Here is a 15,618-nt window from a genome sequence, read left to right as displayed (position 1 = left end):
TTACTAAAGCTAAATATGTGACTACTCTATACTCAGCAAGTTGATTTCTGGTTATACATCTAACAAAAATAACATCCTGCAAAAGACACATGAAGAATATTTATGGAAAAGGAAATCAAAGTGGCAGTAGAGGAAAATGCTGAATTCATCTCCTTCCATGAACACATCAAAAATACGTCTATCTCTGGAGCAATTCTCACTGAAAACAATCTGGAGACCCGCAGAAAGACCCTTATACAACTAAGGCTGTAAAAAGAACCCACAGGGAGCTGGGAAGGAAGGGATCAGGTCGAGACCTGCACCCCTAGGAGGGATATTACACAGGCTCAGAGATCCTCCCCAGGGAGTGAGTTCAAACCACATGCCGGGCACCCCCAGCCCTGGGGCCCAACACCAGGAAGACAAGGCCCCTTGGCTGGTATGAACATCAGTGGGACTGGAGAGGGAACTGTGAGAAACTCGGCACTCCACTCCTGAAGAGCATGTCACACATGCTTGCCTGCTCAAAAAAGAAGGTGGAGGAAGCCGACTGAGACTGCCAGAACTCTGGCTGGGTTCCCTGGACTTCCGCCCAGACTACACAAAGTACCCGCTCCTGCCCCTTTTGCTCCATGGCACAGCTCCTCACTAGGGTGAAGGCTGCTGCTGAGGAGAGAGCACAAATGGGGGACAGAGCCGGACTAGATCTGATACTGCATTGAATGGAACGGGGGGCATTACTGGTGCTGTCAGGGACGGCAGACCGGGAGTGTCCTGGAACACTGACATGTGCCAGGACTAGTACAGTGGGCGCACAGTCCAGCCTCTCCTGCTCCTGTGCTGCTTCCTTCTGAGGAATGGAACCAGCTCTGACCCAACCATCAGGGCTTCTGTACTAGCACCTTAAGGCTATGGTAACTACAAATCAAAAACGTACAATGGATTTTTTTTTTGTAATAAAAAATTCTCCTAACAAACAAATGTCCAAGACTGGATGGCTTCACCGGGAAATTCTACCAAACACATAATGACCAACTAATACCTCCCTTCTCACACTATCCTGAAAACTGAAGAAAACAGAACACGCCCAAATTCATTCCACAAGGTAAAAAGTACCCTGATACCAAAACCAGGCAAAGACACTATGAAAAAGAAAATTATAGGCCAATACTTCTGATGAATATAGATGGAAAAATACTCAACAAAATATTAGCAAAGTGAATACAAAAGTATATAAAAAGAATCATAAACCACGATAAAGTAGGTAAATTTATTTGAGAGATGCAAGGATGGATCATTACCTGCAAATCAATCAATGTGACACACCACATTAATGAAAGGAAGGGAAAAATCACATGATCATCTCAATAGGTGCAGATGAAAGCATTTGATCAAATTCAATATTCATTCATGATAGAAACTCTCATTATACTGGGTATAGAGCGAGCATAGCTCAACATAATAAAGGCCATTTATGACAAACCCACAGCCAACATCATACTCAATGGTGAAAAGCTGAAAGCCTTCCCATTAAATCCAGGAACAAGACAGGGATGCCCACTATCGCCACTTGTCAACACAGTATTGGAAGCCCTAATCACAGCAATCATAGACACATGCACACAGATTAAGCAGTGTCCAAATTGGAGGGTTAGTGGTATAACTGTCCCTGTTTGCAGATAATTACTCCTGAGCATATATCCAAAGAAAACAAAAACACTAATTTGAAAAAATACATGCACCCCAATGTTCACAGCAGCATTATTTACAATGGCCAAGACATGGAAACAACATAAGTGCCCACTGACAGATGACCAGATAAAGACATGAGAGGGTGCGTACACACACACACACACACACACACACACACACACACACACACACACACACACAATGGAACATTACTTGGTCATAAAAAATAATGAAATCTGTCTTTTGCAGCAGTGTGGATGGACCTAGAGAATATTATGCTCTAGTGAAATGAGTCAGAGAAAGACAAATACTATATATTAATTATACGTGGAAACTAAAAAATTTTACAAGTGAATGTATATGCAAAACAGAAACAGACTCACAGATACAGAAAACAAACATGGTTACTAAAGGGAGATGGAAGTGGAGAGGGACAAATTCGGAGTCTGGTTTATCAAATAGAAACTACAATGTATAAAATAGATGAGCAACAAGGATATATTGTATAGCACAGGGAATTATAGGCATTATCTTGTAGTAACTTTAAATGGAGCACCTGAAACAAATATAATATTGTAAATCAGCTATACTTCAATTACAACGATTTATAACACCCTTTTTCAAATGCCCTAATTTCAAAATAAATCTATCTAAAACAAATATGTTTCAAATATGTACCTTAAATGCGTTTCAATAATAAAGTGGACAGATAAATTCTGGAATAGTCACAATGGAACACTACACAGCAATACAAAGCATTAAACTACTAATATATATAATACACATGTATCTCACAAACACAGTGCTGATCCAAAGAAGCTAGATTCTACATATATGTTTGTGTATTTGTAGTATATATACACATGTATAGTGTGTACGTATGTATATACACAGTACAAATACACATACAGTGCATACTGTATGACTAGTTACCTGAAGTTAAGAACAGGCAAACTTGATCTATGATAATAGAAGGGAGAGATGTTACTTACTGGTGAGGACACCAGGGAGCCTCCTGGGGTGCTAAGAAATGTTCCATATGTTAACATTCATAATGGAAATATGGGTCTGTACATATATAAAATTGTATGTACTTGAACACTTAAACACTGTATTTAACTCTATATAATTTATATCTTTAAAAAAAAAAAGGAAACCATTTGGATATGAGAATGACAAAAGAAGATACTGGGTGATTTTGTGACACTGGGTATTTGGGTCATGTCAGCAAGCTACTTCCAAAGTTCAAGAGCCACTAAAAAGTGACTCCTTTTTTTTTTTTTAACATTTTTTATTGACTTATAATCATTTTACAATGTTGTGTCAAATTCCAGTGTTCAGCACAATTTTTCAGTCATTCATGGACATATACACACTCATTGTCAACTTTGTTTCTCTGTGATTTATCATAACATTTTGTGTATATTTCCCTGTGCTATACAGTGTAATCTTGTTTATCTATTCTACAATTTTGAAATCCCAGTCTATCCCTTCCCACCCTCCACCCCCCTGAAGACCATTTCAATGGCCTTAATCTCTGAACTAACTCTGTGATCTAATTTCCTCCTCAACTCCATCTGGCTCAGACTCACACTAACTCACCTGGGACACTCCGGCTTGATGATTCTTCCTCTAATATCCATGGCTCCTCTCCTTGCTCCAGCTTGAGGGTCACTTCTGGTTTAGGGATGCAATACCCTGTAAATGAGCACTGCATGATGAGACAAATTGGATGAGTTGTGGGGCCTTTGAAGAAGGAGGACAGTATACCTCAAAGAGTGTCCATTTAAAAAAAAGCTCATTTAATCCTGTTATGGGACAGAGGACAACACATTCTTCCTGGTACCGAAAAGGGATAAATTATTCTTTACCTCTGAATCCCCAACCTAAATATTATTATATTCTACAAAAATTCCACAAGTAAATAAGAAAGGACATGTAAATGGGGGGACTACATGGGAAGCAAGTGCTACCCACCCACTGGGAGGAGGTGGCTGTAGTTCTCCAGCATCACATCCCTGTACAGGGTCCTCAAAGCAGGGTCCAGGTGCTACCATTCCACCTGGGTGAGGCCCACAGGTACATCCCTGAGTGACAAGGATCCCTAGAAAAATATATTTCTACTCAACCTGAAATGGCCCAAATCAGGTGATGTGGGAAAAAAATAACTGTTTAAATACAAATTTTTACCATTTTTACTATTGAAAATTGACCGGAAATGTTACAAAGGACCTCTACTACATAGCTTGTTTTGTGCTACACTTTGTGAGTGAAAAAGAAATCAGCAGAAATAACACAGGTGAATTAATTTACTACTAAATGGAAAAATATCTGCATGCCCTCATGCGCCCAGATCTGCTCTAGATATTGAGAATTCCAAGTTGAATAGTAAACTCTTCCTGGTCTGGAAGGACTTACTCTTATAATGAAACATATAAAGACATACCTAACATAGCACTTAAAGGACCCACACTACAAACACATACAATGCAGACAGAGATCATAAAGGGGTTCTGTGCAAGTTCGTGTGAGTGTTAGCACCTTGGATTTGACTGAGCAGATAAAACTTTCAGTGATTAAATATAAATAGCAGTTTCTCTATAAATATATGGCAGAACATCAATGAAAGTTAAAAAGACGAAAAACTGTGTCTAGACAATGGACTGCATAACAGAACAGGAGAGCAGGTCTGAACCTGTGATACAACAAAGGCTGCAGAGGCAGGGAGAAGAGATTCTGGGGAGGAAACAAGCTAATCTATTTGACTTAAATCCTGTTAGTGATCTCCAAATATTTAATCACTCACCTACATCCCCAAAATTCTTGAGCAATCATCAGTTTATTTATATTTATCTATAAATTAAATACAATGCTGTCAATGCTGTCAATTCACATTTGAAGAGAGCTTAATTCTGTTACTTTTCAGATAAAAATGTAAATGAACAAACTAATATTTTCTTCTCATGCCCTAAAGGACTGGCAACTTATGATGTGTGCAGAAGCATCTTACACACTCCCTTGGGGCCTTGCCTCCCTCCCTTCCCCTACCTCCACTCACCGCAGGTCCCTGCTGTGAACAGCAGGAAGCCAATCATGCTATGGCAATACACATCTCTGTCCTAGTTACACAAATTAATTGTCAGTGAGGAAGCAATGATCCCAGAGTAGGGTGGAGCTGGATTGACTAAATTAAGGGGGGCAGCACTGAAGATGCTAAACAGGGAAATTGCTGAGCAAAGGGAGAGAGGAAGAGTTTACTCCCAGAGGGTCTGCATGATCTGCCCTGGAGGTTCTGGAAACTTTTGTCAAGTCTGGAGAAACAGAAGGAAGAGCAGTGACAATGAAACAGATACTAGACTTACATACAGGGCTCCAAATGTCTTCAGAACATAGAAGTGGAAATATTCACTTAAAGGTGAGGAGAGGATTCTGGAGTTCAGGAGAGGGGTCTACTATGAAAATAAGGATGTGGGTGAAAATGGCAATGAGACACACTGAGGAAAGAGAAACCAGCACAGAACTTGAGGGAACAGCAATACTTGAGTGGCTGGCAGAAAAAAAGAAAACTAGGCTATGAAGGCTGAGAAGAAATTTTCTGAATTGTGAGAGCATAACCAGATGACAGAGAATAGTGGAAACAGTGAGCACAATTTCACAAATATCTGACATTTCCTATTAAAGATACTGGAGATAAAACACACATTTGCCTCTGATGCCTAAAATAATAGAAGTGGAAGAAACAATAAAATAAAAATAAAACAAACAAATGTACAAATAAGAGAATACTGAAAAAGATAATTTCATGTAACTTCTGCATAATATCAGCAAATCGCATCAGATGAACGAAACTGGAGGCACGGTGCCTACAATTTATAGAAACACAGGTAGGCAGAAATGGTGGCTTCCAACCACAGCCAGAGACCACCAAGCTCTAAGCCTTCCAACCAGGCGAGGGTCAGCACAGGTAGTCGGATGGCTGACTCAATGACAAAATACTTGACTGCCAGGGAACCTTGATGGTCCCCTACTCTGTGGAGATCCAGCAGTCAGTGAAGACTAAGGCTGATGAGCAACCATTATCTAAAGCTGGGACACATTAAAAAATAATAAATCTATATAAAGTCAGCCCTTCTTATGTCCAGGATCCACATCCACAGATTCAACCAACTATGGATTGAAAATATTTGAGGAAAAAATTCCTGTAATTTCCAAAAGCAAAATCGAATTTGCCACATACCTGCAATTACTTACATATAATTTACACTGTATTTACAACTATTTACATAGTATTTATATTGTGCAAGGTATCAGAGTACTCTAGAGACTATAAATTATACGGGAGGATCTACCATAATGAAGGCATGAGTATACAATGGGGAAAATACAGCTTCTTCAATAAATGGTGCTGGCAGAGCCGGATAGTTACTTGCAAAAGAATCAAACCAGATTACTATCGCATACCACATAGGAAAATAAACTCAAATGGATCAAAGACCTAAACGAAAGACCTGAAACCATTAAACTTCTCCCAAAAAACACAGGCAGTGCACTGTCTGACATGAGTCTTAGCAATATGTTTTGTATATGTCAGCTTGGACAAGGGAAACAAAAGCAAAAATTAACAATTGGGACTACATCAAATTAAAAAGCTTTTGCACATTGAAGGAAATCAGCAACAAAATGAAAAGGCTGCCTACTGAATGGGACAAGATATTTGCAAAAGATGTATCGAACAAGGGGTTAATATCTAAAATATACAAAAAACTCACACAACTTGACAAGAATAAAAACAACAATTAAAAATGGGCAAGGGACTGAACAGACATTGTTCCAAAGACATACAGATGGCCAGCAGGCACATGAAAAGATGCTCAACATCATTAATCATCAGGGAAATAAAAATCAAAACCACAATGAGATATCACCTCACACTTGTCAGATGACTATCATCAAAAAGACAACAAATAACAAGTGCTGGCAAAGATGTGGAGACAAGGGAACCTTCATGCACTACTGGTGGGAATGTAAATTAGTGCAGCCAATGAATATGGAAAACAGTATGAATACTCAAAATACTAAAAGTAAAACTATCATAAAACCCAACAATTCTACTTTTGGCTGTTTATCTGAAGAAAATGAGAATACTAATTTGAAAAGAAATTTGTACCCCTGTGTTCAATGCAACGTTATTCACAATAGCTAAGATACGGAAGCAACTTAAGTGTCGATCAACAGATGACTGGATAAAGGAGATATGATATCTATATATATATATATATATATATGCATAAATACACACATTCCTCAACCATAGAAAAGAATGAAATCTTGCCATTTGTGACAACACTGGATGGACCTAGAAAGTATTATGCTAAGTGAAATTAATCAAAGACACATAGTATATGATTGCACTATATGTGGAATCTGAAAATTAAAACAAATGAACAAACATAACCAAACAGAAACAAAGTCACACGGAGAACAAACAGGTGGGTGCCAGAGTGGAGGGAGGTGGGGTAAGGAGAGAAACAGCTGAGGGACTTTTCTTTCCCTTTTTCAGTTTTATTAGGTAGAATTATTATAGTCTGACTGCACATACACATTATATTGCATGTGAAATAGATGAGGGATATTAAAGAGCCAAAACTTTCAGTTTACAAGATAAATGAGTCACAGGTACAAAATATACAGTGTAGGGATATAGTCAGTAATTATATAATATCTTTGTAGAGTAACATTATAACTAGACGTATCATGGTGATCATTTTGAAATGTATACAGAATCACCATGTTGTGTACCAGGAACTAACTTAGTACTATGGGTAAATTATATTCCCAAGACAAGCAAACAGACTCATAGAAAAAGATCAGATTTGTGGCTACCAGAGGTGGGGTAGGGAGGCAGGAGGAGAGGGAAATAGATGAAGGTAAACAAAAGGTACAAACTTTCAGTTATAAGGTAAGTACTAGGGATGTAATATACAACAGGATAGAGATAATTAACATTGCTGTATGTTATAAGTGATAATTGTTAAGAGTTAACTCCTTAGAGTTCTCAGCACAAGGGAGACTTTTTTTTCTATTTCTTTAATGTTGTATGTATATGAGATGATGAATATTAATTAAGTATATTGTGGCAGTCATTTCATGATCTAAGTCAAATCATTATGTTGTACATCTTAAATGTATACAGTGCCATATGTTAATTTTACCTCAATAAAACTGAAAAAAATTTAAAAAAATTACACAGGAAGATGTGAGTAGGTTTTATGCAAATACTACATTATTTTATGTAAGAAAATTGAGTGTCTGCAGATTTTGGTATCCATGAGTGGTCCCGGAGCCAACCTCCAACAGATACCAACAGATGACTCTATATGGACAACACAGACAGTTCTGCCCAAAGTGAAGCTAAGTAAGAATGCGGCTCCTCACACTTCAATCCTCCATAACAGCATGTAGCTTCTTTTAAAGCAACTACTTAGTGAAACAGATCTTAGTGCTCTAATTTCAGGATAGACTCTCCATTTCAAGAACTGAAGGGGGAACTCCTGCTTGCTTGCCTGCCTCCTTTCTGCCTGGGCTGAAGGAGAGTCCTCCCATGTCCATCCCCTACCCACTCACCTACAGAACCTTCTGGTGAGAGTCTGTGGTAAGATACATCCATATCTGCATCCTTACCTACCGAGTAACCTGTGCTGATCAAACTAGTTTTCAGAGAAGAACAGGAGAGAAAAATGATGACGTATCAAACAAGAAGGGAAAACCAAAGCATTAAAAGTAAGCCACCAGAATGAACAGAATGACTAAAGAGAAAGGGGGGGGGGAGTACAAAAATAAGGGAAAATTTTGAAATATTCTAAATAGAATCCTCAAATATGTTCAGGGGAATATTGCTTCTACATAAAGTGAGAACAGTTGGCTATAAGAATCCATCAGAGAGGAGTCAAGATGGCACAGTAGTGGGACCACGAGCTCGCCTCTCCTCATGATTACAACAAAACCACAACTGACTGGTAAACAACCATTGAAAATAAAAAGATCAGAACCTAGCAAAACAGATCATCTTCAACTGGAAACATAAAGAGGGAACCGCAGAGGGACAGCAGGAGGGGCGTCCTTGTGGTATAATCGGGGCCTCATACTCACCGAGTGGGCAACCCACATGCTGAAGAATAATTAGCAGAGATCCCCCTACAGGAGTGTGCATTCTGAGCCCCACATTACACTCCACAGCCCAGGGTTCTGGCACTGGGAGAAGACGCCAGGACATCTGGTTTTGAAGGCCAGCAGGACTTAACTTCAGGATCCCCATGGGAGTGGGGGGAAACAGAGACTTCATTCTCTTGGGAAACACACACAGAATCTCATGTGTGCCAGGTCCAAGGGCAGAAGCAGTGATTTCATAGGAATCTGGGCCAGGCCTGCCTGCTGGTTTTGGAAGGTCTCCTGGGGAGTTAGGGGATGGCTGTGGTTCACCCAGGGGACATAAAAGCTGGTGGTGGACATTCTGGGAGTGTTCATCTACATGAGCTTTTCTGGAGGCTGTCATCTTGATAGGGCCATCAGCACCAAGACATGGACCCACCCATCAACAGTCTTCCTGAGCCGTAAACACCTCCAGACATGCCCCTAAACAGGGTTCTAACCATCAGAGGTCCAGGACCAACCTTCACCCAGCAGTGGCCAGGCACTGACTCCTCCTGCCAAGAAATCTGCATAAGCCTCTAGTTCAGCCTCATCCAACAGGGAGCAGGCACCAAAAATAAGAATGCAGCAATGCCAAAGAATGTGGAAGGAGTCCACAAACACAGGCCAGACTCTGCCATGGGACCAGCTGGACTCTGGGCCTTGGGTGACAAGAGAGGAGTGTACTGCTGGGACACACAGGATGACTCCCACAGAGAGCCACTTCTCCAAGGCTGAGAAACGTAACTAATCTACCTAAAGATACAAATAGAAAGATGGAAAGTATGAGGTGGCAGAGAAATATCTTCTACGTCAAGACAGAAGATAAACGTCCAGAAGAACAACTAAGTGATGAGTAGACAGGCAATCTATCCAAGAAGTTTAGACTAATGATGGTGAAGATGTTCAGAGACTCAGAAGAAGTACAGATGCACTGGGGGAGGTTCAGCAAAGAGTCAGAAAACATAAATACCCAGAGTTGAAGAATAAAATTACTGAAATGAGTAACACCCTAGAAGGAAACAAGAATAGACTAAATGAGGCAGAAGAACGGATCCGTGAGTTAGAAGACAGATTAGTACAAATCACTACTGCAGAACAGAAAAAAGGAAAAAGAATGAAAAGAAGTGAAGATAGTTTAAGACAACTCTGGGACAACATGAAGTGCATTAATGTTCACATTATAGGGGTCCCAGAAAGAGAAGAGAGAGGAAGAACCTCAAAAAATTTTTGGAGAGATAATCACCAAAAACTTTCCTAACTTGGGAAATTTAAGTCACCCAAGTCCAGGAAGCACAGGGAGTTCCACAAAGAATCAGCTCAAAGGGGAACACACCAAGGCACATAGTCATCAAGCTGATAAAAGTTAAGAATAAGGAGAACATATTAAAATCAGGAACAAAAAAGCAAAAAATAACATACAAGGGAACCCCTATAAGGTTATCAGCTGATTTTTCAGCAGAAACTCTACAGGCCAGAAGAGAGCAGCACGATATATTTCAAGTGATGCAAGGGGAAAACTTACAACCAAGAATACTCTATTCAGCAAGGCTCTCATTCAGATTTGATTGAGAAATCAAAAGCTTCACAGATAAACAAAAGCTAAAAGAAATCAGCACCACAAAACCAGCTTTACAACAAATGTTAAATTTCTCTAGTCATCAACCACAAGAAAACAGAATAAGTAGAGGTTGGCAATAAGAACATACAATGTAAATAGATTCAATGCTGAAACCAAAGATATAGACTGGTTGAATGGATAGAAAAATGAGACCCATATCTTTTGTGGTTCCTTATAAATTTTGCAATTGTTTGTTTAGTTATGTGAGGAGTGTTGCTGAGTATTTTGAGAGTGGTTGTGCTGGATCTGTGGGTTGTTTGGGTAGTGTGGCCAATTTTCATAGTGTTGATTCTTCCAATCCAAGAGCACAAGAAATCTTTCCATTTCTTTGTATCATTTTGAGTTTTGGAGTATAGGTAACCCCTATGGTTAAGTTTATTTCTAGGTATTTTGATGTAATGGAAATGTTTATGCCAGTTATAAAATTCTGGTCTTTGAAGTGAAAAAAAAAAAAGAGTGAATTAAGGGCCACAAACAGTAAAAATATCATTGATTCTTATGGGTGAGCTGTATTCCATTACATATATATATATATATATGCTGCATCTTCATTAGCTATTCAACTATTGATGTGCACTGAGGATGCTTCCTTATCTTGGCAATCATAAATAATGTTGCTGTTAATAGCAGGGTGTATGTATCTTTTTGCATTAATTCTTATTTTACTTTACTGCACATATGTGCAGTAAAAAAAAAAAAAAGAAAGAAAGGAATGAGCTATCAAGCCATGAGAGACATGGAAGAAAATTAAAAGACATATTACTAAATGAAAGAAGTCAGTCTGAAAAGGCTATAAACTGTACGATTCCAACCAAATGACATTCTGGAAAAGGCACAGATACAGGAACAACAAAAAAAAAAAGATTCTGGTTTCCAGGGGTTTGGAGAGATGGAGGGAGAGAGGAATGAACAGATGGATCACAGGGGATTTCTAGGGCAATGGAATTATTCTGTATGATACTATAGTGGTGGCTACATGCCATGATGCATTTGTCAAATCCTATAGAATGTACAGCATGTAGAGTGAACCCTACTGTAAACTATGGACTTTGGTTGATAATTGTGTGTCCATGTTGGTTCATCGATTGCACCAAATATGCTACATGATGAGGGAGGTTGAGGGAAGGGGAGTATATATGTGTGGGTGGGGAGGGCTATGTGCGAACTCTGTATATTCTACTCAATTCTGCTGTGAACCTGAAACTGCTCTAGAAAATAAAGTCTATCCTTAATTTAAAAAAATACATGACCCATATATACACCTTCTATAAGAGACCCACTTCAGAACTAGAGACACAAACAGGCTGAAAGTAAGGGGATGGAAAATAATGTTATATGCAAATGGAATCCAAAAGAAAACTGGAGTAGCAATACTTGGACAAAATAGATGTTAAATTAAAGACTGCTACAAGAATCCATGAGAGAGAAAAATGAGAGCACTTGAAAATTAATTCATCACATTTTCTTAATTGGGGAAACATAAGATAAATGCTGTCAAAAGGCTACTAGAAAACAAATTGGATAGCAAATACTAAATTATATAAACCTCTCATAAAAAATGAAAATCAAAGAACTATTGAAGAGTTTATAAAATATGGATGAATCCAGGAGATAAACATCACTCTAAAAGAAATTCCAGGACAGACCGCGTAGAATAGAGGAAACAAAAGAAGAAATAACAGAACATCTGCCTGAAGAGATACATGAATCTTCAGATTTAAAGAACACATTTTAACACTTGTAAATACAAAGACATTTATGGGAAAAAAGTAAAAATGTGTAGCTCAATCTGATGACATTTCTGAAATACTACTAAAAATCTTTAAAGCCTATGAAAGTAAATAAGCAATTACTGGCCACAAAGAAATGAGACTCAAACTGACACCTGATTCATCCTCAGTAAAAATCAGTAATAGAAGGAAATGGAAAGAGAGAGGCTTACAATTTTCTGATGACTAGATCTATTTTTTCACCCAGAACTATACAAGCAGCCAAACAGGCATTCATACAACAAAGAAAAAGAAGTGGATCATAAAACTAAAAACCATAAATCCCTGAACACACTGTGTAAAATATTCCAGAATTCAATCTGTTGAAACAGCAGAATCCAAGAGAGAGAAACATTTGACATAAGAAATCACTGAGACTATAAGACATCAGCATTAACTAGTTTCTGGTAAAGCCAGAGAAGACACTTATTGGGGTCATAAATGGAAAGGAAGTGGTTCTGTGGTTTACTGAACAGGTAGCATAAGACTGTTAACTTCCCAAGGAAGTACATGTACCTTAAGTATCCCTCCATAATGATCATGGACACTGCCATGTGCTCAGGACTCAGAGACTGTGATGCCTTGAAATATGTGTAGTGGCATTGCTCCACCAATCAGTTGAAAATCTAAAGCTACAAAGACAAGTTCTCAAGTAGGCAAATGAGATGAAAAAATTGACAGAAAAGAAAAAATGACAAGTCTACTGTCATTTCTTGCAGTGAACTCAAACTCAGGTAAAATATCTCACCCACTTACAATGTTCCCTCGAATAAATCATTCTGAGTATATTCTATATATAAAACTTTATTCATTAGTATTCATCAGCTCTATAATGATGTAAAAGTGAAAGCTAACTCCAAAACTGCAGGAATTATATGAGCTAATAAAGGGTTAACCTTGAAGGGCCTCACATATGGCCATTCTTAAATTACAGCTTTTCTACAGCTCAAGAACTCCTATTTTCACAAATTACCTTTAATACTGGGACAACAAAATAACCTGCATACTTATAGGCAAATCTTAATTATTAGTGCTTCATTATTAATGGAAAAAAACAGAGAAATTAAGTAACTAGGCTGAGGTTACAAACAACTGGTAAAGTGCAACCAGTTAGCATTCAAATTCAGTTCTGCCTGGCATCAAAGGTTTGTTTGTGCCATATCTTTCTCTACTGATTCAAGAAAAGACAAATAGTAACTTGAAATACAATCTACTCTTACTTCTTTTGAAATGTATCATATCATCCTCTTCTCAGTGGCTGTGGATTGTACCAGTCATCTGGGAGCCCATTTAGGGCACCTATCTAATGGCATCAGTGCCATCAAGTCAAAAGGAAACTTGGAACAAATACAGAAGAGTGAAAAATTGAAAAAAATATTAATATTCAGCATGTAAGCAAACTAGTAAAATGATTTATATAAAACATGCAATATAGGGAAAAGGAGTAAACACTTGCAAAGGATCATACCTCGTATATCCTTTTGCAATATACACAAATATCAAATTATGTTGTATCCCCGAAACTAACATAATACTGTAAATCAACTATAACAAAAGAAAATAATAATTTTTAATTATAGGGGAAAAAAAGCCTCAGTCCAGGCAGAAAAACAGGGGTTTCTGGCTGCTCAAAAATAAGAAAAACTCATACTTACCTGGGCAAAAGATTACAGTAGAGACAGAACAGATCACCTGAAGCCTGGGGAAAAAGTCGACAGAGTATCTATCTTCTTTGGGAAATTAAGATAATCAAAACCACTTTTGTACATCAGGGAATTTAGAAAGCCAGACACATGCCCAGGACAGAATGAATGCCTAGAAAAGACCTCAGAGACCCTTAGCTTTCACCTCCAGCCGGTCTCTACAACACAGCAAGCAGGATGTGAAGGCTGGGGCAGTTGAACATGGACATGCTGAGTCCTGAAGAGTAACCCCAGCACACAGCCAATTTCCAAAGAGTGTGAAAGGTGGAAGTTTGGGAAGTTTTGTTTTGTTTTGTTGTGTTTTTTAGTTTTTGTTTTATCCCTGCCTACAAGGGAAAGTCTGTCAAAACACTAACTGAACACAAGCTAAAAGAACAGAGAATTCAGTGACCACACATGACAAGAAATACAGACTTTGTGGGGGGAAAAAAGGCAGTTTGGAAAAGTCATATGGATAACTGAAGCCTTCGACAATCAAGAACAGCGAAACTTGGAGAAAAGCAAGAAAGAATTTCTAGAATTATATTATACAACATACAATAACATTATAATATGCAAAATGTCCAGTTTCAACAACAACAACAACAACAACAACAAAATCACAAGTCATACAAAGAAATAGGAAAGTACGGCCAAATCAATGGAAAAACATGATTGACAGAAAGGCCCCTGAGGAAGATCAAACACTGAACTTTCTAAACAAAGACTTATAATAAAACCAACTGTATTAAATATACTCAAAAAGCAAAAAGAAACTATAAAACAAAGAAAGAAATGCAACCAGGAAAACAATTTATAAATGAAAAATGAATATCAATAAAGAGAAATTAAAACAAAGAACCCAATAGAAATTCTGTAACTGAAAATTACCATAACTGAAATGAAAAATTCACTACAAGTGTTTAATAAGACTTGAGACTGCATAAAAGGATCATCTAGCTTAAGATAGGAAAATTGAAATGATCAAGTCTGAGGAGCTGAGCAAAAAGAAATGAAGAAAAGTAAACATGACAGAAATGACCTATGCGGCACCATCAAGCAGACCAACACAAACACTATGGAGTTGCAGGAGAATGAGAGAGAGGAGAGAAAAGAATAACTGCAGAAATAATGGCCCCCAATTCCCCAAATTTCAAGGAAAACATGAATCTATACACCCAAGAAACTCAAAGAGTGTCAAGTAGGATAAACTTAAAATACATTCACCAAGACACATTACAATCAAACACACAAAGGAAAGAATCTTTAAAGCAGCAAGAGAAAAACAGCTCATCAAATGCAAGGGATCCAAAGTAAGATTAAAAGCAGATTTCTGAGCAGAAACCTGGGAGGCCAAAAAGCACTGGGTTGATATATTCAAAGTGCTGAAGGGAGAAAAAAAATACCTGTCAACTGAACATTCTATATTGATGAAAAATGTCCTTTAAAAATGAGGATATTTCCAGATAAGCATAAGCCAAAGGAGTTCATTACCACCAGCCCTACCCTGCAAGAAATGCTAAAGGGAGAGCCCCAGTTTGAGATGAAAGGATATAAGACAGTTAACTGACACAAAGCCATAAAATAAAGACTTCCAGTAAAGATAACTATATAAGTTATTGCACTTGGGTATGCAACTCCACTTGTTTTTCCCCTACAAGATTCAAAAAACAAATACATAAGAAAT

The 15,618-nt window shown here is 38.1% G+C and overlaps 1 pseudogene; it reads right to left on the bottom strand.

Moving 5' to 3' along the window:
• LOC140699553 (uncharacterized) overlaps positions 1 to 15,618 on the bottom strand; it is a 51,832-nt pseudogene that overhangs the window by 11,373 nt on the left and 24,841 nt on the right.

Source organism: Vicugna pacos, chromosome 11 (assembly GCF_048564905.1).
Source record: "Vicugna pacos chromosome 11, VicPac4, whole genome shotgun sequence".
NCBI classification, from domain to species: Eukaryota; Metazoa; Chordata; class Mammalia; order Artiodactyla; family Camelidae; genus Vicugna; species Vicugna pacos.
The sequence above is the reverse complement of the archived record's forward strand: the minus strand, read 5'-3'. Positions and strand labels throughout refer to the sequence as shown.